A 24,367-nucleotide genomic window follows, 5' to 3' on the forward strand; every position below is an offset into this window, starting at 1 on the left:
CACCTTAAGGCATTTTTCCATAATAATCCATAATAACGCTTCCTCCAATAAAAAGTACATCTTCTGTTGTTTTATCACATAAAAATCCACTGATACCACGGTTTTGGACCATTTTCTTACACACACACACACACACACACACACACACACACACACACACACACACACACACACACACACACACAAAAAAAAAAAAACTAGCATATGCTGGTTAGGTATGTTTTGAAGCATGGCTGCTGGTTTGAGCTGGTTTAAACGGGTCATGTGCTGGTCCTTAACTGGTTCTGAGCAGGACCTAGTTGCTTAGGACCAGCACATGACCAGTTTAAACCAGTTCAAACCAGCAGCCATGCTTCAAAACATACCTAACCAGCATATGCTGGTTTTTCAAAAGGGAAAGAAGTATTAAGGATAGAGGACTCGTGTTTTATGAACTGAAAAAAAGCATGTTACCAGCATATTTTTGTTTTCTTCACAAGACATTAACTGAGACTGGAGTGGTGTGGGTTATTGTGATGGTTTTTATCAGCTGTCTGGACTCTCAAGGCTGATTTATACTTCTGCTGCGTCAGACCTACGCCGTAGCCTTTACGCCGTAGGGCTATGCGTCAGTTTTAATTTATACTTCTGCGTCGTTGTCCGCGTCGACGTGCAGTACACGTGCAAACCGCTAGTCTATGTCCACGGGCATGTTGCTGTTAACCCGCAGTACCAAAAAGCCGAAGAAGAAGCGGCTCGGCGGAGAAGCATTATTATAGCCATGACGGCGACAAATAAATATTAAATCAGTATTTAAAACTACAAAAGGAGACAACAACGGAACAAGAGAAGATGGCATTCTTTCAATCTTCTTGTACCACGGCAGAATCAACATTGTTTATCGCGGACAAATACTGATGGACTATGTAGTATAATAGTGTTCTTTGCTTTGTTTTATTTTATATAAGAAGGTGAACATTAAAAATATTAAAGTTCACATTATAAACACACACCAAACTCAAGTACATACAGAGGAAGGGGTTCTAGCAGCACCAATCACAGTGCTTGCGGTCCGCGTAGAATTGACGCGCTGTTAGATTTTTGGAGAGGTGCACGTCAGGTCACGGCGTTGGCTACGGCGTAGGGGGGTGTGTGTCTATGCGTAGGCTACGGCGTTAGGTCCGACGCAGAAGTATAAATCAGCCTTCATTCTGACGGCACCCATCCACTCCAGAGCAATTCATTCATTGGTGTGCAAGTGATGCAATGATACATTTCTCCAAATCTGATGAGGAAACAAAATCATCTACATCTCGGTTGGCCTGAGGATGATTATACAGTCCCAGCAATTTTTCATTTTTGGGTGAACTATTCCTTTAAGGCGAGTTCCCCTTCATCCACCGGGCGTCGCCCTTCAGCATCTGTTCGCACAGACAAGTTTTCCTCAGTGTGTGATTGTACGAATCTCCGGCACAAAGCTCACAGATCGCATTCAGCATGTCCGTGTGTCCTCTCCGGACTCATATCTGTGTGCTATGTTTTTAAAGGGGCCTCAGGGGTGGAAATAAACCTGTCTGGATGAGTTTGAGGAAAAGGCGATCTACTGGATGAAGAGGAGGAGTCGTATACGCGTAGGCTATGCACAAACACACGGAGACAATCGACCAGCAGCCACATTTATTAACTTATTAAACATGAGACGCTTCGTTCGGCTCAACATACACACATCACGGTAAGTTTAATGGCTGTTTTATTAATTCATTTATTCGAGTCGCTGTAGCTCCGCGGCGGCAAACAAACTTTGCGGGTGGCTGGAACTCAAAAGGCTTTTGTTTCAAAACCCCAAACAACATTTCTAATACCAAAATATTTAAATGCTATCTCGAAAAAATAGCGGTTTAGCTAGAAGATAACTCAAAGCCATGTTAACAAGAGATAAAAGAGCCGTTCGCGGAGAGAACTCTCAAAATAAATCGAACTTCCCGGATTGAGCTTTTGTTAGAATCTTACAGTGTATCCGGCAACAATGTAACTTTTCATCTTTCATTTCCCGCCATGTTCTGCTCGTTCATTCTACATTTGAGCTTCTGGTTTCATATCAGTCTATGATTTATGATCTGTACACAATCTGTTTTCCGTAAATGAGTTGAATGGCTATAAACGCCGTCCAGGCTGAACCTACTTGTTGCATTGTGTTTCATTGTGTTGTATGATGTCATTATACAATGGGATATGTTGGTTATGCTGTTTATGATCACATAAAGCTTTAAGTGTTCACACATTAGCACCCTAAACCAAAAACACAGTGTAACTCATTATTGTCTTTGGAAAAACCAGTGGGATGGTGGTCATCGCTTGCCTGGACCTTAGGATTGACCGGGGTTTTTTCTGTCCTCCTACTGTCTGTGTTAAACAGCCGTGGAAAAACCCTATCATCATCAAGAACAGAAACCTGACAGGAAGCGAGTAAATTAATTTTGACGTGTCATGTGTAAGCGTTGAAGGTTTTTTTCACAGTTGTTTTTGTGAATGTAGCATGAGAAAATGCCTCTCGCCTCCAAGAGCCTGGAGATCTGTGGATGTTCACCATTTCAACATCCAATCCACCAGTGCATGCCACTCCAAAAAGAAATATGTTCATCTCTGTGTTCATTTCTGATATTCTGGCCCATATCTTGTCATTTCAAGGCGATATTTAAACAAGTTGCCTAGTGTCAAATCTACACATGATGTGCATAGTTTTTGGTTTTGGGGTATTATATCTCATTATGGGAGTGAAATTGGTTTCATGTTGGCAGTAATGTCTCGCACTTTATGTAACATGACAGAGTGAACACTATACTAGAGGGGATGGGTTCACATTGAGAAACTCTTCAGTGACTAGGAGACGTGAACAGGAAGTTGATAGTCGCTGATGAATGCAGACGTATAGTCAAAGGAAACTCAGGTTGCCAGGAGTGTTACACAGTTGGGTGTCCCTGCCCTGTGTGCTCTTTCTCTCTCGTTCTTTTTTCTCAGTCTCTATTTTGAAGCGTTATTGTGAAGTGGAGAGAGAGGCCCACAAAGCTTTTTTTGTTGCACCATATGTGCTCTGACGTGCTACTGAAAGAGACTGAATGAGAGACCTGGAAGAAGGGCTGGGCAGCACAGCTTCACAAATATCAGTGTTTCATATTATCAGCATTTAATAATAGTTGAGATACAGCTCAATAGATATGTTTTTGCTCTGATTTGGCTTAAATGTGTTGTTTCTGAAGAATTCTTTATTAATTCCATTTACATGCAGGAATATAACAACTGCAATATTTTTTCTACATTTATTTTTTATGCTAAAGCTTTTACTTTGTAGCTTAAAAGAAATCACAATATTTTTAGACCTTTAATAATATTTGATATATATATGTAAATGTTTGTATTAGCTCTGATTGGGCTTATTTATTTTCTTCAATCAGAGGAATCAGTCGTTTGCAAACTAAATCAAGACATTTGTTCACACTGCCTATTTTTTTTAGGAAACTGTGAAGAAATATATTTACTTGTTCATTTATATGCACTAATATAACAACTGAATCTACTTTTACTTAAACTTTTATGATGCCACTTAAAGAAATAACATTATTTCTTTCTTCGTTCTTTAATAATATTTTTTATATTTTTTTCTCAGATTTGCTTTAATATGTTGTTCTTTTGTCCTCTACCAGAAAAATCTTTTCAAACAAAGTCCTTGCAAAATAAATCTAAAGGCTTTTTTTTCTTCTATTTTGCATAGAAATTAACAGTATTTTGCATCTTTTTACAAAAATCCTTTATGAAAAATTCTACACTGATAGCCTAATTGTCATCATTTTTTGCAAAATAATCACTGCATATGAATCAATTCACTTCTGAGGTGCAATTACTTAAATACTTAACTACTACTAAAATACTAAATCTAATGCAATGTTTTGTTAGTAAAGTTTAAAAAGATGCTATTAAAACAATTTTTGCTCTCTAGTTTTGCAAGACATCTGCATCATATTTAGGGAATCAAAATAAAATGTGCATTAAATTATCGCAATATTTTTTTTATTGCAAGCAAAATATGTGAATATTTAGTGGATATTCTCAGCCTTATATTAGGCCTAGGTCTATATTTTCTTCTGTAATGGATGAGCATGAATCCATTGGTGACATAGAAACCAGTGGCTTGGTATTTATCCACTAATGAGTACTGACGAGCAGATGGCAAGAATTAGACCGGTTTTCTCCTACATGAGGTTCACAGAAGCCGCCTTCCTCACGAAATACTGCCAGATTTGCAGATGGCAGCGGAATGCTTCCCTAATTTAGAGAAACATCAACCGTGGTCCGGTCACTCATCTGTTTGTCTGCGGTAAAGACAGGCTTTTAATCTAGAAGGTGCCCCAAAGTGGCCTGACAGACAGCAATGCATTATGGGTGTGTGAGGGGAAAGATAAAAGACGTTTTGAAAGCATCAAGCGAACCGACCAGAGTTTGCGGTGTGGACTCAGGATGAAGCACGCGCAGTAGAAGTGGATGGAATTGTTAAAGCTGAGTGAAAAGCGTTCGGACGTGAGTTTCTCCGCTTCCAATGTGCACACTCGATCCAAGTTTATATATAACCCTAATTATAGAGCACATGAAGAAATGAGTCTGCTCTGACACACATTCGGTTGCTGTTTTGCATTAACCCCTTCTAAACATGTTAGCTTGACATTTTTGGCTGTTTAAGTCATGAATAAGGGAGCGTTTATTGTTTAACTTGTGTCAAACTGTCCCGGAGATGAATGGGAGTGTCCGGTTGCACACTGGCAGCGTGTGGTGTGGTTTTGATGAGCGTCCACCCAATCATCCAATGATCTCATGCCGGAAGTGGCCTGTCTGGACGGGAGTGGAAAGTGGATGGAGTGGTTCGAGTGCCAGGGACTTTATAAAGCACCCCCACCATCCTCCATCCTCCATCCTCCGTCGCCGGGCGAGCTGAGCTCATGAAGCGGAGCTGTGCAGTTGCGAGCTTTCTGGAGTGAATCTCTGTTGACTTTTGCTTGATTTGTGACGCTGTTTGTTTAGTAAACGGGCAAACATTGCACCAATTTCCTCTTCATCATCTGATGTAAATACGCCACAGGAGGTTCAAGTCTGTGAAATGGGCCATCGATGCACACGATTATCACATGTGAAAGGTCATAATTCATCAATCAAAAGATAAAAAACAACTTTTTTTCCCCCTTTTGCATTGACATCATTTTATTGTAATTGATCTTCCTCCCAAAATTCAAATTCTCATTAAAATTATTATAATTTTAAAATTATATTTTTAAGTAATGATGATAACAATAACAATAGGCCTAATAATTTTATTATTATTATTAGTTTTAGTAAATTACCGTTGCAAATATTCATCGTGGTAGTGTTTATTATTGTATTGAATCTTTAAATAAATTTTAAATTTGAAACTTATTTTCTTTTTTTTTGGCGTATTAAGAAATTGAGACAACTGTGTCATGAATACAATGTCAAAATGCTTAAATAAATTTTTCACTTTTTAGTTTTGAGATAAGACAGACTTTTGTTCACAACATGATTCACCTGATGCTTTTAAGAAGTTTTAAAAAAAAATTGTGTGTGTTAAAAATGATACATTTATTTATCACGTATGCATTAAATGGATCAATAACTACAATTAAATGGTTGCAAAAAGATTTCTATTTCAAATCAATGCTGTTCTTTTCAACTTTCTATTCATGAAAGAATCCTGAAAAAAGTTATTTCCACAAAAATATTGAAATATAATATACATCAGCACAACTCTTTTCAACATTGATAATAATCAGAAATGTTTCTTGAGCAGCAAATCAGCATATTAGAATAATTTCTGAAGATCATGTAACACTGAAGACTGGAGTGATCACAGGAATAAATTTCATTTTACTATATCTTCACATAGAAAACATTATTTTAAACTGCTAAAATATTAGTGTTTTTACTGTATTTGTGGTAAAATAAATGCACATGGTGAGCTTTGGAACAGCAGTGCATGCAAAATCTGTTTTGGTTTTTCTGTGTAATATTTTATTAATCTTTATGCAGCCAAGAGAAAGCGTGAATCCTTAACAACAGTGGAAAAGAGAGTGTTTTTGGTCTTCTTTTGTTTGTTTCTCATGCCGGACACCACACAGGCTAAAGTAAGTCATGGAGGCGAGGCGAGGCTGACGTGACATTCCTTTTGGATATGCCAGCTAATCCCAGAGCTCGTGTAATGACCAACAGAAACATTCAGTGATTGGAAAGCCCTTAAAGAGACAAACGGAGTCTGGAGCCGTAATATCGGGAGGTTTAGGAGGAGCTGTTAATGTCTTCAAGATGTTTTCAGAGCGGAGCGGATGACACGATGCAGCTCTGGCTTCTGTTTGACGACTTTTTAGAGGCTAATTGGTGGTCGAAAAGAGCATCGACCTGTTTGATTGATCATTTAGCTGCGAACTGCATGCATATCCTCATGTTTTTCTGCAGATTTACAACACGGAATTCAAGAAATGCATTTTATAATTTGATTATTCACACAGCAAACAGAGTAGATGCACTTTTCCCTGGCCGTCTTTCCATGGTTTTGCATGTAAACTCACGTTCTGCTTTCTTTGGATCATAATTAGCAGTTCCCCTCGGACAGCGGTGACCTTTAGGATTGGAAATGTAAGCTTATCCCCGTCTGACGTCATGCGGTTCATATGGAGCCTGTATAGCGGGCTCTCGTCGCTAACGATCTGCATGTTTTTTGTCAGGATTGTACAGAGATTTTGCCCTGGAGCGTTTAGGAGGCCTGCGTTTTTTCTCTGGCACGTCCAGGAAACAGTTTGCATGCAAATGGCACAGAGCGCATGTCGACCAATTCGATAAAATTCAAAACAGCTAGTAGATCAGAGCAGCTAACACTACGACTCAAACACAGAGTCATTTTGAGTGATTTACAGCTCAAAGAAAAGATGAACTCTGAGATCTCTTTCTTTTTAAGAGCGGTTTGTAGTTTCAAGGTAATGTTAGTCTTTTTTATCTGTTTGTCCAACCAATGGCAGACAGTTTGAGTGTGTGAGGAATTTGTTTTAAAACAAGTGATTTTATTTATTCCTGCAAGTGGTTCAAAAATAAGCATCTTTTGTTGATACATTTTTTTAATAAAAGAATCACAGTACATAATGATACAAAAAATGCAATGTAATAAAATATATTAAAAAATAAATGTAAAATTTCTATGTATATTTGATCATTTTTACCATGCAAAAAACTTTTTTTTTAACATTTATTTTTAATTGAGTTTTATTTTTTTAATTTATGGATGAAATAAGACCTTGGCTTTTGAAAAAAAAAAAAAATATATATATATATATATATATATAAGTTATATATCATGCCACAAATAAAAGAAAAGCAAACTTTTAATTATCCCAGCATTGGTTATTTTTGTTTTATATGTGTGTGCAACTCTCAACACAAGACTCAATAAAATAAAAAAAAAAACTCTAGTCTGTAGTGTGGACTGCATTAAAGAGTGATTTGCATCCCGTTAGCCACTTTCTGGATGTCTTTTTGTGCTTTCCGAGGTTGTATGGGGTTTTGGGTCTACAGTAGGTGCTTGTTCCAGTGATGAACTGTGATAGGATGGTGAAACTCAAGCTGGAGCACATGTGCCGCTGCAGGAGGTCCTGGCCCGCTGTGGAAACTACTGCCGATGTTTTATGGAGCTCCACTCAGGCTGGTGTTGAATTCTCTCAAGAGTTGAAACTTTTTTTTTGGCTCACTTCTGCCTCTTTACTTTATACAAGCTTGCTTTTGTAAAAACTGAAGCATTAGCTGGTCTAAAATGGGTTTTAGAACTTTATTTCTTAAAGAAGTATTTCAGTTGGTTAAATGGCCAATTTTCTAAATATTTTCTCACCTTCAGTTTCATCCAAGATTATGATGAGTTTGTTTCTTCATTCAGATTTGGAGAAATGTAGCATTGCATCAGCACTTGCTCAGCATGGATGTCTCTGAGTGAATGGGTGCCGTCAGAATGAGAGTCCAAACAGCTGATAAAAACCCATCACAAATAATCCCCAAGTAAATCCACAGCACTCCAGTCCATCAGTTAATGTCTTGTGACAGTGAAAGCTGCATGTTTTTTGAGAAACAAATTGATCATTAAGACTTTTTTAACTTTAAAACCATTGCTTCCTGCTAAACTACAAGTCCAAATAACACTTCCTCCAGTGAAAAAGTCACCTTGTCTGAAATCAGGAGAGAAACCAATCACTGTTTACAAGCAAAAACAGCGGTGGAGATTTTGACATGACAGGACAACAGGAGGTTTTTTTTTGAGGAAGCTTTTATGCAGATTAATGGACTCCATATTTTAGCCAGAATTACCAGTTCGAAGTAAAAAATGTCTTGATGTTTTTTTTTCTTAAAAACATGCAGCTTTGGTCACTTCACAAAGACATTAACTGATGGACTGGAGTGCTGTGGATTATTGTGATGTTTTTATCAGCTGTTTGGACTCTCATTCTGACGGCACCCATTCACATCCATTGCTGAGCAAGTGATGCAATCTGTTCTTATGAAGAAACAAACTCATCTACATGTTGCATGACCTGAGGGTGAGTGAATTTTCATGTTTGGATGAACTATTCCTTCAAGTCGCACATATCAGATGATAAAAACCACAACTTATATTTTCCGGAAAATGCAGTACTTTGTAGGTCACTTTGCTAAATGCATAAATGTAAGTGCAGTTATTACAGCTTCATCTGTGCTTAGACAAAACTGGTAAAAAACCCCACAGATTTGCATTGAAGAGTCATTTGTAGACACCTGTGGGTGTTTTTGTGACTTTTGCATATTCAGTCTGATTGAAAAGCATTCAGCGTAGGCCTAAAATTGCAGGAAACGTCCACCAGACCAGATTGATTGAGGTGTTGTCCGTAGGGAATCCCGTGGAGGTTTGTCTTTCCTCTGCCCACGCGTCTGCTAAAAGACTTGGTTCCTAAATGGAGGTGATGTTAAAACGAAAGCCCTGTTTCTGTTTCAGCCGCACATTCCACTTCAACGGGCCTTTCATTCAGAACGTCTCCAGCTGCATCTGTGCTCCATAAAGAACCTGTGACTGATTTACCTCATGGGCTTCCCTTCTTCTCTTCTCTCCCCCGGGAGCTCGGCCAACTCGCATGTATCTCTATCTGAGTGTTGAAGGAAGCCTCAGCGGCAGAACACGAGGATCTGACTCTGGAGGAGAATCAGAAAGCACAAAGGAGGCCAAAACATTTGTTTCATTTGTCTTCCTCTGAGAAAAGCGTTGTGAGATACGATCCTGCTGATCTTTTGAAATGAAGTAACAGGTTTGGGCATGGTTTTTGCGGTTCACTGGAGACTTTGTCTTGCTTGTTCTTGTCCACGTCAATGAAGTCAAGTCATTTAGCTTAAAACGTCCTCATGAAAATGAGAACAACGTCTCAGATTTGTTCCAAAACTTTTGAATGCACTGCAACAGGAACTGTAAGGTGCTGTTTGTGTCACACAGTGTTGTTGCCTATATAGAATATTCAAAAAAAGTTCCATTATGGTTAGAATGCACCCTATGTAGTACATAGTTTAGCAAGCACCTCACAAGTTGTTTTTCAGATGCATGTTTGTTCTAATTCTTCAAACTAAATCTTAGATTTGCCAGGCCGACTTTCCTTTACTTCTGTCTCAGGAATGTTCGACTTGCTCTGAAACACGAGGTGTCTGTCTGTCAGAGATAAATCACTGGAGGTCTGCTCTTTCCCTCCAGTGGCGCTTCATGTGTTTCTCCCCCAGTCTTGAGTTCTGCGTGGAGAAGAGTTAACCTGGCTGGTCTTTTTCAGGCCAGCTCAGAACGAGCCGTAATGATGATGCTGTTTTTGTGGTCGCTGACTTTATGCATGCCTTGGAGTTTTATTGATTCTGGTTATGGTCAAGCGCCAAGTTAGGAGGATGGCCTACTTTCAGCCATCTGAGAAACCAGGCTGGAAAAGTTTAAAGGCATCCACTGTTCATTTTACAGACACGTAGGTTCGCATTTAGCCATTGTTTACCAGCAAATACAGCTAGTATTATTTTATGTAGGCTACTTTATTTTTACTACTATTTTATACAATGTATTTTTGAATATTTATATTTATTTACAAAAGAAGCCATACATTGGGATATTTTGTTGACCCCTGCATGGTTTGGTTTCGATCTTGGATAAAAATGTTGGATACCCCATTATGTCAAACCATCAGAAAATAGTCCATTCATTCACGAGGACTTTCCAGAGTAACTTAATTTCGCTCATTATAAGCTGACAGCTGTTTAAGGGACTTGGCTCTCGCCTTCCCAGGAAATAACTTGCATCCTCAAATTTAAAGTTCGAACAAGCGTACAGTGTTCTGCATCGTTTGTTCTGCCACATGGTGACAACTCCGCCAAACCCAAATTCGGTAATCTATCAATGAAATAAACAGCGTTGGATAAGCTAAGATTGGTTGGTCAGATTTTGGTTCTTCAAGAAACCCTTGGGAGCATGTGGTCTGTTAGGGCACCTTTCAAGGTGGCATTCACAAAGCATCGTACTTCTGAAATGTGACTTATTTCTGAGTGAATGCAGGACAGGACTTCACTTCCATGGGAATTTGATTTGCATTTCCATAGGAAATTGATTGGCACGTGAAAGTGTATTACATTTGATTAAAATAACCAAAATAATTGAATTTTAATTTGGAGTGTGCATTAAGAAAGTACATTTTGACGTTGAGTTTAATAGATTATTTTTTGTGATGGATTTATTTTATTGATAGAAAACGTCATTAAAGGGATAGTTTGGAACATTTTTGTCATGATTGTCATTTTTCCTACAGGTTATGATTTACACATCACAAGCATTAAGAAATCATAACCAAAGGCCGGTATTACAAGTGCCGTGCGCAAAATGAGTTTGTATGTTAAGCAACTTTGTTGGTTGCAGAGTTTAGTTATTTCCTCTTTTTTTTTTAAACAGTCCTCTTTTTTTAATTTGAGTGTTTTTCTTGTTTTTATGTTAAAATATCTTGTTTTATATACTTAAAGATAGAATTTAATTTAAGAATAATTTAAAACAAAGATTTTCTGAAATTTTCTGATAAATCTTGCTTGATTAATGCTTGAAGCAAGAATATTTTAATTATATAATGAATATTTTTATTATTTCAGTATATATTCCCTAAAAAGTCTTAATATCAATAATGCAATTTTTGCTTGAAAATGTATCTTCTTTTAAAAAAGATTTTTTGTCTTGTTTTACAATAAAACTTTTATGCAAATCTTTCTCTGTGGAATGACCATAAATCATGTGACTAGTGCTTTCTAACTCCTTATTTTGCTTACAGGGATGCAGTTGCCATGCCGATATTGACACCTATGATGTAGCAGCTGTGGCTTTGTACTGTATATTTATAGAGATGTGCTGTCTGTTCACAGAGATTCACGGCAACACACTAACTCTAACTGTGACCATGGTTTCCTGTTAGATGTAGCTACACAGATGCAATTTCCACTCGTGATCAGAGTGTATTGCAGGGACACGCTTTAGGCAGATTAAATAAAGGAGCTGTTTAGTCTGTGTCAGACGCCATGAATAATAAGATCAGATGGAGAGCTTCAGGCCTGAGAAATAAGGGATAGAGGCGATATGTTCATCCAAAGAGCACCAGTAATGGCACCTTATCTCAGTTTTTTAATAAAATTCGGAAGTTCTTGTTTACAAATGATCGATCTAATTAAGATGAATGAGACTGGTTGGGAGTTGTTATAAAACAAAAAATGAAAGGTTAATAGTAAGAAACAAAGTAGGCCAGTATGAAATCTGGGACTGCAATATCTAATCAATAAAATCAATGTAAATGATTGTTGACAAATGTCGTTGTTGGCTGGTTGGCTCTATGTGCTTTCAAGGACAACCTTTCTCAGTAAATGTCACTTTGCAGCACTGAAACTCTGGGCTTGGAACAAAAATGCATTCATAAAATGGCCACAGGGTGATCAGCGATGATGAGTTATCCAATGAAATGGAGCGATTTGTATTAAATGCTTTAAAGAAGGCCAGAAATGTGTTGTTTCATGTGTCTAGGCTAGTGTTTAATGTGGTTCAGAAATGTTTTTGTACAAGTCTGTACCTTATTTTACTGTAATATTCCTATTTGTATGTTTTAAATGAAACAAAATACCGATTAATCTAAGAAATAATTGATTAATCACTCGTGTTAGTTGCACGCCTAATTCTTTGCTTGTCTGTACATTATTTTGCTGCAGTATTTTAAAATAAAGTGAGTTTTTTGCAAAATAGTGATTCATTAATCAAAGAAATTATCGATTAATCACTCATGTTGGTTGCAGGCCTAATTCTTTGCTAGTCTGCACCTTATTTTACTGCAATATTTTAAAATAAAGTGAGTATTTTGCAAAATACTGATTAATTAATCAAAGAAATCATCGACTAATCACTCATGTTAGTTGCAGGCCTAATTCTTTGCGTCCTCTTTTCCAGGTGCTAGATGGTGGTTGTGAAGGCAGTACGTAATGCTGAAGGGGCTCGTCCTGAGTCAGAATGAGTGTCAAAGATGGCGATGGGACGACTAGCCAAGATGGAAAGGCCTACGAACTTCAGATATACCCCCGACTCTCTCTGGAGACGGCGTCGTGCTGTATACTCAGAGTCACCAAGGAGGCCACCGCAGCTAGCGTCATACGGGATGCGGCAGCGACCCTTGGACTGGACACCAGAAAGCAATACGTCCTGGCCGAGGTGAAGGAGTGCGGTGGGGAGGAGTGGGTGCTGGAATCAACCGACCTTCCCGTGCACAGGGTCCTTCTCTGGCCGAGAAAAGCCCAGGAACAACATTCTCAGAAAGAGGGATTTTACTTCCTCCTGCAGGAGCGCAACCGCGATGGCTCCATCCGCTACGTGCACCTGCCCGCCACGGGGAACGAGCAGGAGTCCAAGCGACTGGTTGCTCGGGGTTTCCTCCCACCCCAGCAGGAGGACCTTGAGGACCTTTGTAACCTTCCAGTCTTAAGTGAGGACAGCATCTTGGATAACCTCCGCATTCGTTTTCAGAAGAAGAAAATTTATACATACGCTGGCAGTATCCTCATTGCCATCAATCCCTTTAAGTTCTTACCCATTTACAACCCCAAATACGTCAAAATGTACGAGAACCACCAGTTGGGCAAGCTGGAACCGCATATTTTCGCCATTGCCGATGTAGCCTACTATGCCATGTTGCACAAGCACATCAACCAGTGTATTGTTATCTCAGGAGAGAGCGGATCGGGCAAAACGCAAAGCACTAACTTCCTCATTCACTGCTTGACCGCTCTCAGCCAGAAGGGTTACGCAAGCGGAGTGGAACGAACCATTTTGGGTGCTGGACCAGTGCTGGAGGTAAGATGATCACCACCTTGATGCAAACTTGATTTTGTTACATGATTGGCGTCATTCGCGAAGGAGTTCAGGAAAAGTAGTTTCGTTCGGGGACTTGGGATAATTGACAGGGGGTTTTTTTTTCTGAAAGTACCAACGTACACTTGGATAGATTCTGAGCTTGAGTCTCTAGAATTTTGAAACCTTTGAGATACTGTTTTAGTGTATTGAAAAGGTGAAGGTAAAAGAAATTAACTGACAGACCTATCCTTTGTTAATGTAAAGAGAGGCACATCTTCACTTAACACATGTGACTTGAATGACAAGTTGTTGTTTTTTGAGATTGTTCCTGTGGCTCAGTGGTAGAGCATTGCGTTAGTAGTGCAAAAGGTCATGGGTTCAATTCCCAGGGAACACACATACTGGTAAAAAAAATGTATAGGCTGAATACACTGTAATAAAAGCTTCTGTTAAATGCATAAATGTAAATGTTTGCAGTTCGCAGTTGTCAGCTGTAGACCTTGTCAACCCCCCAAAAATGGTAATGGTATGTAAGAACCGTACATTTGATTGTTAGTGTTGGGTGTCTGTGCAGTATTTTATCTTTTTTGAGCATTGTGCATTAGATTTGTGTTATGACTTTGATCCACTGGAGACTTCTACAGATTAGCATTTTTTGTAACTGTAGGATCTGGAAAAGCACTCAGCTTTGAACATTCGCAAAGCAGCCCTAGAATAATTGAATTCAGGATCAGTAGATTTGTTGGAGGATTTACTGGGACATGGGATAGTTGATGACTGTTTCTCATAATGTCGAATTGCTCTGACATTTAATGCTGTACAGATTCTAGGCTCAAGTCTCAAGAGTTCTCAAACTTCTCATCTGTTTTGGTGTAGTTACTGAGATGGCTAAGAGAAAGGAAGACCATTGATGGGTTTGCGGTTTGCAGTTGTTAACCTTAAAACTTGTCAACCCCAAAAATTTTAATATTATGTAAGAACCCCACATTTGATTGTCAGTCTTGGGTGTTTGTGTGGTATCTCTATTTGAGCATTATGCATTAGTTTCGTCAAATCCTTGGAGGCTTGATTCTACAAAATAGCTCTCTGGCTGGAATTGTAGGGTCTGGAAAAGCACTCTACTTTGAACAATGCTTCGTATCAACCATAATGACAGCTTACCCATAGATCTCTCAGTCTTCACTGTAAACTGTTGCTCTTCGTATCAGTTGTTTACAGAGCATTTTCCCACAAGCCTGTGCTTGAAACGTGGGGTCACAACTTGCTGTACTTGCATAGCTCATGTTGCAGTGCTAGCCTAACCAACATCTGGAGGCTTTCCTCAGGGGGCCGTGTCTCATGCAGTTCTTGTTGTTTTATGTCTCTTGCTTTAAAATTATAGCTCGGTCCCATAAACCTGTTCAAGCACGTTCTGTTATTTTGCTAAATATCAGTAGAAGCCCTTCCCCAACTCTGATCTCACGGCGGTTTATGGTAGTGGTACCATTGGGAAAAACTAACCTTCGAAACTCGAGTGCATTTGGGGAATGGTTGGAGTGGATGTTGCGAGAGGGTTCTCATCAAAAGAGTCTTGCAAAGTCCTTCTTCTCAAGATTTCACGGTTGCATACAAGTGCTTTTTTTGAAGTTATCAGTCAGACAAAAACAACCCACTCGGCTTCTGAGATTCACATCCCTTCTTAGTACTGCAGGAGTTTCCTGTACACATGATGTCATGAGAAAACCATTGGTGTCATTTCTTATCTCAGCCCCCTTTATCAGAATATGTGTAACAAGTCCTATAAGAGATGAAAGATGGCAGGTTTTGTGTTGACGCTTGCCCCAGTGTTTGAGGTTTCTGAAAACTAGAAGTCATTTCTCCGCAGTCAGCACAGTCATTGTCCCTTGGCAGAAGCGTCTTCAGGCTTCGTTACAAAATAACTCCCCATGTCTCTGCACTTGTGGTGAGAAGCATTGTGTGAAACTGGTCAATTGAACACTGAGACCAGAATGAGGCTCCATCCAGACGTTTTTAGTGATAGGAGTCAGATCTCCCTGAGGCTTCTCTTCCTTTTATGGTCTCAAGAAGTTCAATTGTCTCATCCATCTTCCAAGACTTTCAATTGGTTCTGATTTTTAAGAAAGGACCCAATATTCCTTTTATTATTCTCTGCATTGTATCAGAGAGAAAAGTTTCCATATGTGAGTCAATGCAAAGTTCCTCCTTGTCTTTTTTATTTATTTTTACTGTTTGATGGATACATCAACTCCATGTCCCATTTCCAAACTTTTGGACCACCATCAGATTCTTCTACCGAAGTTACAACTGTGGAATAGTTTAAGGGATAGTTCACCCAAAAATGAAAATGCTGTCATTAATTACTCAATCAATTAACTATCCCTTTAACTGGTTTTAATTGTCACCTTCCGAGGCGCCTCACCCAGTAGCAACTAGTTTTGTCTAGGTTTTGCTTTAAACTGTATCAAAAGCAAATTCGTGGACCGTGACTCAATGTAAACTGTAATTTTACAGTCCTTTCTTTTTAAAGCTGCATTGTCTCCGTTTCAACTTGCGTGATGTAAACAGAGATGTTTGGCACCTGTTGTCGTTGACCAACACGTCAGACCGGTTTCGGCGCCTTTTCACTGGAGCAACCCTCTTTCGAAATCCCCCTCCTACAGCCGTATTGCTTTGTTTGAATGCATAGTTCACCTTCACTGCATGCAGATAAACATCTACTGCGAGTAAACCGTGCTGTTTGACATAAAAATGTGGCATGCTCTTCTTGAAAGTGCCCTACAGGAGAACCGTTGGGATCCAACAAGCCAAAAATGTGGTTTTCGTCCAGAACCAAATGGCTTTTATGGATTACGTCAATGAGTATCAGATAACAGGAGAGTTTGGAGACTCTGCAAATGCCATTGAGCTCTTGCTTTTTTTACACGATGGCTCTGCAAACACCCTTGCTTTCTGTTTTCAGATGTTTCTGTGTCAACAGTTTGGCTTTCGATCACACACATGTGAATCCTCTGAAGTAATACAGAAAGGAACTTCCCTCTGGCTGATCACTTCAACAGGAAGCGATTTTTTTTTTTTTCAACAGGAAGTGGTAGCTGTAGACAAAGGCTTTGTTCTCCATTGGCCGGTCTGCTCACTGGGTGTTGAGAGCCAGCGCATTGTTCCTCAGGAAGCTGTAATGGCTATTTCGTGGCCATTGTTTATCTCCAGGCTTTGTGTTAGTCTTGTGTGGTGGACTTTGGCTCCTGAGACGGTCTGAGCTATTTTTGGTGGGACGACTGTAATGAGACACGTGGGATTTCGACATGTGGAAAAGCGTACAATAAAATGGCCCATTGGAGATCTAATAATCTCAGATGTCTCCAGTTTCCAGCAACCTGGACAGAAACTGTTGGTTAATTTAAAGACCTGAATCCATTCGCAGGCCTTTAAACTGTAGTCAAACACCAAATGTCTAACTTGGAGATCTTATTTGTGTTTATTAGAGTGATTTTTGAACTGCTGCGCTTTTCGTTCCCTAAAAGCAATTAGCGCTAATGCTAGGGCAGCCATTGCTATTTTTTTTTTTCCGTAGTACTTGTATACTTTTCAGATAATGTAACTTGATTGTTGTTGTGAGCTAATGAAATGTTGCCTTGTTCTGCTTGAAGGCCATTATTGCATCGGCGATCTCAATTAGCGCAAGGACACGCTGTCACCAGCTAACCCGATACCCTTACGCCGAACAAAACCACCCTGGGTCTTCCTTTTGTGTTCACACTGAAGACTCGGAAAATGAAGTTACACTTGAGATGGCCAGATATTTGTGCTCGATGGCTCCGAGTCTGTAAATAAAAGGAGAAGCAGCTATATTTAACGGTCATGTGAGCATCACAAGTGTTATTTTTGAGTAATAGGATTCTACTGGCCTTTCTATGAAATAGCTTTGAGAATAGGGCCTTTGTCGATTCGAGATGCATTGTATGGATGGATTAGATTTCAGTGGCTGTCAAAAGTTCAGGCTGCAGTGTGTATATATGAAGGAGCGCTCTTATGCTTGTATGAAGTTGATTTGATAGTATACGATTTTCATGCGCATCTCTTCAGTAAAGACGCTCCTGTAATTAGTAGTATATCTCCAGCACATGCGTTCAGATCAGGGTTGCCAGGTTTTCACAACAAATCCTGCCCAGTTGCTTCTCAAAACTAGTCCAAAACTAGCCCAATCGCGTTTCCAGGAGGTCCCCCCGATAAAAACTGCATCCCGGGTTTAAATTTACGTTTTAGGCAGGGTTCCCTTGGAAATATTCACATTTTAGGGGCTAAATATCACGTTATTGGTATTGGGGTCGCTTCAACCCGCAAACATGGCAAAAACAACCACAGACTTGGCAACACTGGTTGGCATTTACTACACAGAGCCGTAATTCACTGACAGTCTACACAAAATCAATTTTAAAAATCGCAGGCGATTCTTTGTCGATTTTGGAAAGCGATTTTGTGTAGCTTGTCGGTGGACTACGGCTCTGTGTAGTAAATGCCGCTCCACCTGAACCAGTGTTGCCAAGTCTGCGGTTGTTTTTCATGTCCGCGGGGTTGAAGCGACCCCAATACCAATAACGTGATATTTAGGCCCCCTAAAATGAGAATTTTACCAAGGGAACCATGCCAAAAAACGTTATATTTTAACCCGGGATGCAATTTTTATCGGGGAACCTCCTGGAAACGCGATTGGGCTAGTTTTGGACTAGTTTTGAGAAGCAACTGGGCAGGGTTTGTTGTGAAAACCTGGCAACCCTGATCTGAACGCACGTGCTGGAGATATACTACTAATTACAGGAGCGTCTTTACTGATGAGATGCGCATGAAAATCGTATTCGATTTTTTGCACAGCCCTCTTATGCTGTATGTTTAATGTGGCTGTTTATAGATATACAAAGTTGTTTTGTGATCTAAACATATGTACATTAGAATATATGTTAGTATATAATGCATCTATTTATTTTGTAAAAATATATTATGTTTACAGTATATCTAAATCAATTGTATATTATGTGCAATATTGTAATATAATATTTAAGCAATATACTGTATAGTTCAATTTTAAATTTATTTTCTTATTAGTAGTAGTAGTATTTAAACACAAACACATGCATGCATGTGTATATATGTAATGCAATTCAATTTCTATAAATGATTTATCATTTATGTAAAAATATGTACATTAGTCATTTTCACGTGTATACATCTAATATAAATAGTATATATTTAAATATACATAAATATATAATTTATATGCATTTATTAATTATTTATTTATTAATAGATGCATTTGTTACATTTATTTACTTATTTTTTGCATTTAAGTCTTCATATAAACATACTTTGTGTTTGTGTAATAAAAATGTGTTTTATGTATAAATATATACACACACACACACAAAATATTTTTGTGTATAGTGTAATGTAATATTTTATGCTTTTGTAATAATTGAATGATTATTTTTTAAATAGTTAATAAAATGCTATATTTTTAATTATAAATGAATCAATTAGAAATTCTTATATTAATATTAATATTTCTTGGTATTTAAATAAATATACTGTGTAATATACATAATTTGCAAAAAAAAAATCATTTATATCAGTATTTAATTAAAAAATAAATGTTTTTAGTGTATATATATAATTAGTGCATACAGCATAATATATTTTATATGATATTAAAATAATTGTATAATATTTTTTTCCTAATTTAAATTGTTATATTAATACTAATATTTATATATCGATATTTAATTGCAGTATTTAGTTTCACATGCTGCTGCTGTGTTGGAGTTTTCCGAGTGAGTCAAAGGGTCAGTCCCTGCTTCTGCTCAAACCTGATGTGTTTTGATGCTGCTGGCGAGCAGGCGGTTCAACTAAATGAGATTTATTGTTGACGAAGTTCGAGTTTCGATGCGGAAGCAGAGCCTCGTGGCTTTGTCGTGGAAATCTGTGGAAAGCTGACTCCCAAATAACAGCGAAGAATAAGAACCAGTCCAGACAGGTCTGCAGATTTCGGTCTTCTCCCCTGCCCCGCATTATTTCCTTCCCAGCTCTGACAGAAAAGGTTTGAGTGTGTGCGTGCGCTGCTGTTGCGACATTCTGACAGAGAAATAGCCCTGTTGGTCTCTGCGGTCGCGTCGTGTTTCCTCATAGCCCTCGAGTCCTACACCAATCAGCAGGTGCGTGGGAGCTTGTGTTGTTTATCTAGTGATTATCAACTGCTCGTGTCAAACCAAAACAGCTGGTCTGCTCCGTTTCTGACAGACCTCAGAGAGAGAGATCTTTCACTTCTGTGTTTTTTCTGTGAATCTCATGAGTTTTTCTGAACGTTTCCACGAGTTCAGTCCCAGAATCTATTTTAAAGTCAAGATGGGGGTTGTGGGGGGGTACATTTTGGTGAAATGCCTCATTTAGTTTGCTTTGGGAAAGAAGTATTGCACCCAAAAAATGTAATTCTGCTACCCTAGTAGTGAATGTTTTAGTTTATATATATATATATCACAGCTTCTTATATCTTAGCTTCTTAATCAGTCAATCAAGCATTATATTATGGTATTTTGATAATTAAGCACTATTTAATGATAAAACTCTAGTGGTTAGAAGTAAAACTTGTTAACCATGTATGAAAACGTATTAGTCATTTTAACTAAACTTGGGACTGGTGGTGATGCTTGAGGTATTGTCCGTCATTCAGGGTTTCTGTAATGAAAAAATGGAAAATACTTTATTAACAGATAATACTACTACTAATCCTACTACTAAGAACAATATACAACGCACTAAGGATTGATGAGCTGCTGGGTTCATGAATATTAATCACGTTGAAATCAAAACAGGGACGGTAATAGACGAGCGTCAGCCAATGAGATTGCCGTTCACGCATTAGCTCCGCCCACTACTGAAAAGAGAATTCTTAATTAGTCGCCCAGTGCGCGAGTGATTTACTCGTAATGTAGAGGGTTGTTCTGTTATTATTTAAATCTCATTTATGTTGTTAATAAAATATTGCTTCTGCTATAGATATTTGTATTTACTTTATTTAATTTATTTTTATTTATTCATTTTTATTTACTTTTTTTTGATTTTTTTTTACTTCTTTATTTTTGTTTTTTTATTATTTTTTTTGTTTTTTTTATTTTTTTTTTTCGTTCTTTCTTTTTTTTTTTTTTTTTTTTTTTTTATTTTTATTTTACTTATTTTTTATTGTTCATTCTTATATTTATTTGCTGATTTATCATTTACGTGTTTATTTATATTTTAGTTATTTTTTTTATTTTAGTTTTTTTTTTATTTTTTTATTTATTTATTTTTATTTTTTTTTTTTGTTTATTTTTTTTTGTTTATTTATTTTTTTTTTCTTGTTTTTATTTTACTTCTTTTTATTGAATCTTTATTTTTATTTGTATTTATTTTTATTTATAATTCTTTGATCTTCATTTTTAATTTTAATCTGTTTAATCATCCTCTTTTTTCCTCTTAGTATTGACCACTAATGTAGTCCATCATGTAGTTAAAGAATACTAATGATAATAATCATAATAATGGTTTCATATTAAAATATTATAAAATATATTTTTTAATTAAAGTCCATTATCATTTAAATTTTTACTTATATTTATTATTAATGATACTTATTAAAAACAAGTATTTTGTTATTTTTATTTTGTTGTTATTTATTTTTATTTAGTTCTTTTTATTTGCTTTTTCATTATTTATTTTTGTTGCAGAAATGTTCCATTTCTTTTTTTCAATTTTTTTTTTTTTTCAATTTTTTATTGGTTTACTTGTTTATTTTTATTTATATATTTCCTAAAAACAGCATGGTCTGTAACATCATGAAGTCAGTAGTGACCGAAACGTAATTTTTTTTTATGTACTTTCGCTTTAAGCACAGCAGTTCTGATTGGTTACAGTATCTGCTCCAGCTTTCCCCAATATTTAGCGGTGCGTTTTGGAAACGGGTCAAAGGTTGAGCGCGGGGAATCTTAATTAGGTTAGTTCCCTTCCCCCCGGTCCGTCTGGAGCGGGATGGTTTTCCACTGCTGTCTGGCACAAAGCCGCCCTCTTTAACATGCGCAGAGCCACTTTCCCCGCAGCAGGCCTTTTGTTGGCTGAGTTCGGCGAACACTGCGGTGCATTGAGGGACGGGGCACCCTCTGCCATTTGCCAGTTAATCACAGGGGGTCGTTGTCACCGCTTTTTGGACAGATGGGCCGCCCGACACTGGAGGTGTGAACCGATGGAGGAGGAGATGATAAAGTGATAAGATCAAACTGTTCTTCACAAGTCAGAGCATAAAACCATCCTCCGACACGTTCAGGCAGATTCACGCAAATACAGAACATTGTTTTATTGCACTCGGATGAGGATTGTCTGCAGTTATTTCCATCTGAAACTGGTTTTGTAGTTTGTTTAAAGCTTATTTATCCATTAATTAAAAATAAAACTAAAATAATAATACAAAATTTCAAAATTAATTGTTTTAATAATTAGTAATATAATTATCACATTTTAAATTTATTGTTGTTTATTTTATCATTTGTTTCATTTTATCAGTTACATAAAATTAAGAGTTATTATTAAAACAATGATAATAATCATCATAATAATGTTTTAATAAATGTTTTGAATGAAATAGTTTATTATTTTAATTATCTATTACTGTCATTTTTATTCTATTTGTTATATAAATTTTTTATTTATTGTTTTTAGTTATATAGATAGATAGATGGTTGGTTATTTAGATATTTAATGATAGAATTATATATTTTTTTTATTTATCAGGTTTGCAGTTAAATAGTTAAATTTTTTGTTGTTGTTGCTGATTAGTAATATTAATAGTTATTTACAGTATTATTATTTTTTTTGTTGTTGATGATTATTATTGTTTATTTTTTTTTACAGTATTATTATTGTTATTTTTTAATTAATAATAATTTTGAGTTAAATATATTATTTTTTTTATTTTTTTGTTTGTATTTATTATTATTATTAATTGATGGCAATAAAATTATGTAGATGATTAAAATAATAACATTATTATTATGCAAAATGTTAATTACAATAATATTATTAATAATGATGATAAATGATTATTAAAATAATAATAATAATATATCAATTAATTATTAGTTTTATTATCATGCAACATTTTAATATTATAATAACATTATCAATAATGTTTTATTAATAATCAAATTTTTTTCTTTTTTTTGGGGGGGGGGGGTTTAATACACAAATAAATACATTTACAAAATGTAAGGATTAGTTGAACATATGAAAAAAAAAAATGCACGTGCATATCTTGCTTTAAAAAAAAAAACAGAACACAACTTGTCTTTTTACAAAGTCATGCATCCTGTTTTGTTTTTCTTTCTCTTGCAGGCATTTGGCAACGCAAAGACGGCCCACAACAACAACTCCAGTCGATTCGGAAAGTTCATCCAAGTCAATTACCTGGAGAGTGGAGTGGTGCGCGGGTGAGTGTGCGCTTCATTACGCTTACGGCCCGGCGACGAGAAGCGCTTTGATCAGCTTTATTAGCTGCTGTCTGACGTCACACGAGCCGCTTCCTCCTTCACACAGAATGAAGGAACGAGACGAGCGACACACTTCCTCCTCAGAAGAGCGCCTCTTATCACAGATCATTCGCTGTGGTTTATTGTTCGCTCTGGGCTTATTTCACATTTCATCTGTTTTTCTTTCTGTCTTTTTTTTTTTTTTATCTTTTTGTTGTGATGCTTGGATACAGCACTCTGTTCACTTGAGCGGTTTAATGTTTACTTGAGGTTTCAGCTAAATGTTTCCCAGGCTCAGAAAAAAAAAAACAATTATTTAAACATCTCCATATAATTTAGTAATAAATCTTGAATGATCACATAATAATTCAGTAAAGAAATACATTTGATGTTTATAACTAAATAGGTATTTTTTATAACTAATTAAATAATATATATAAATACATATGATAAATAAATAACTTACAATACTATAAATACATTTAATAAATGTAATAAATACATTTAATAAATAAAAAATAATGTAATCTATAAATGTAAAAAATAAATATGTAAATACATTTTGATAAAAAAAACCTGTATTACAATGAATATTTAAAATTATTTTAAATCAGCTTTAATTATACCATGATGTATAAATACATTTAAAATCCAAATAAATCTAATATCTGAATAAATGCATTTAATAAATAAATAATAAATAATATAATCTATAAATAAATGTAGAAATAAATATATAAATACATTTTGATAATAAAAAGCTGTATTACAATGAATATTTAAAATTATATTAAATCATCTTAGATTATACCATGACGTAAGAATACATTTAAAATCTAAATAAATCTAATATCTGAATAAATACATTTAATAAATAAAAAATAATTATGTAAATAAATAAAAAATAATGTAATATATAAATTAATGTTATAAATAAATATATAAATACATTTTGATAAAAAACTGTATTAGAATGAATATTTAAAATTATTTTAAATCATTTTAAATTATACCATGATGTAAGAATACATTTAAAATCTAAATAAATCGAATATCTGTATAAATGCATTTAATAAATAAAAAATAATAATGTAAATAAATAAAAAATAATGTAATATTTAGATAAATGTAAAAAATAAATATATAAATACATTTTGATTAAGAAACTGTATTACAATGAATATTTAAAATTATTTTAAATCATCTTAAATTATACCATGATGTATGAATACATTTCAAATCTAAATAAATTTAATATCTGAATAAATAAATTAAATAAATATAAAATAATAATGTAAATAAAAAAAAATGTAATATATAAATAAATGTTAGAAATAAATATATAAATACATTTTGATAAAAAACTGTATTAGAATGAATATTTAAAATTATT

The 24,367-nt window shown here is 36.0% G+C and overlaps 1 pseudogene; it reads left to right on the plus strand.

Moving 5' to 3' along the window:
- Nucleotides 1-1,362: 1,362 nt before the first annotated feature.
- Nucleotides 1,363-24,367, plus strand: part of LOC109076370 — a 43,725-nt pseudogene continuing 20,720 nt past the window's right edge.

The sequence above is a fragment of the Cyprinus carpio genome, chromosome A22, assembly GCF_018340385.1.
Source record: "Cyprinus carpio isolate SPL01 chromosome A22, ASM1834038v1, whole genome shotgun sequence".
NCBI classification, from domain to species: Eukaryota; Metazoa; Chordata; class Actinopteri; order Cypriniformes; family Cyprinidae; genus Cyprinus; species Cyprinus carpio.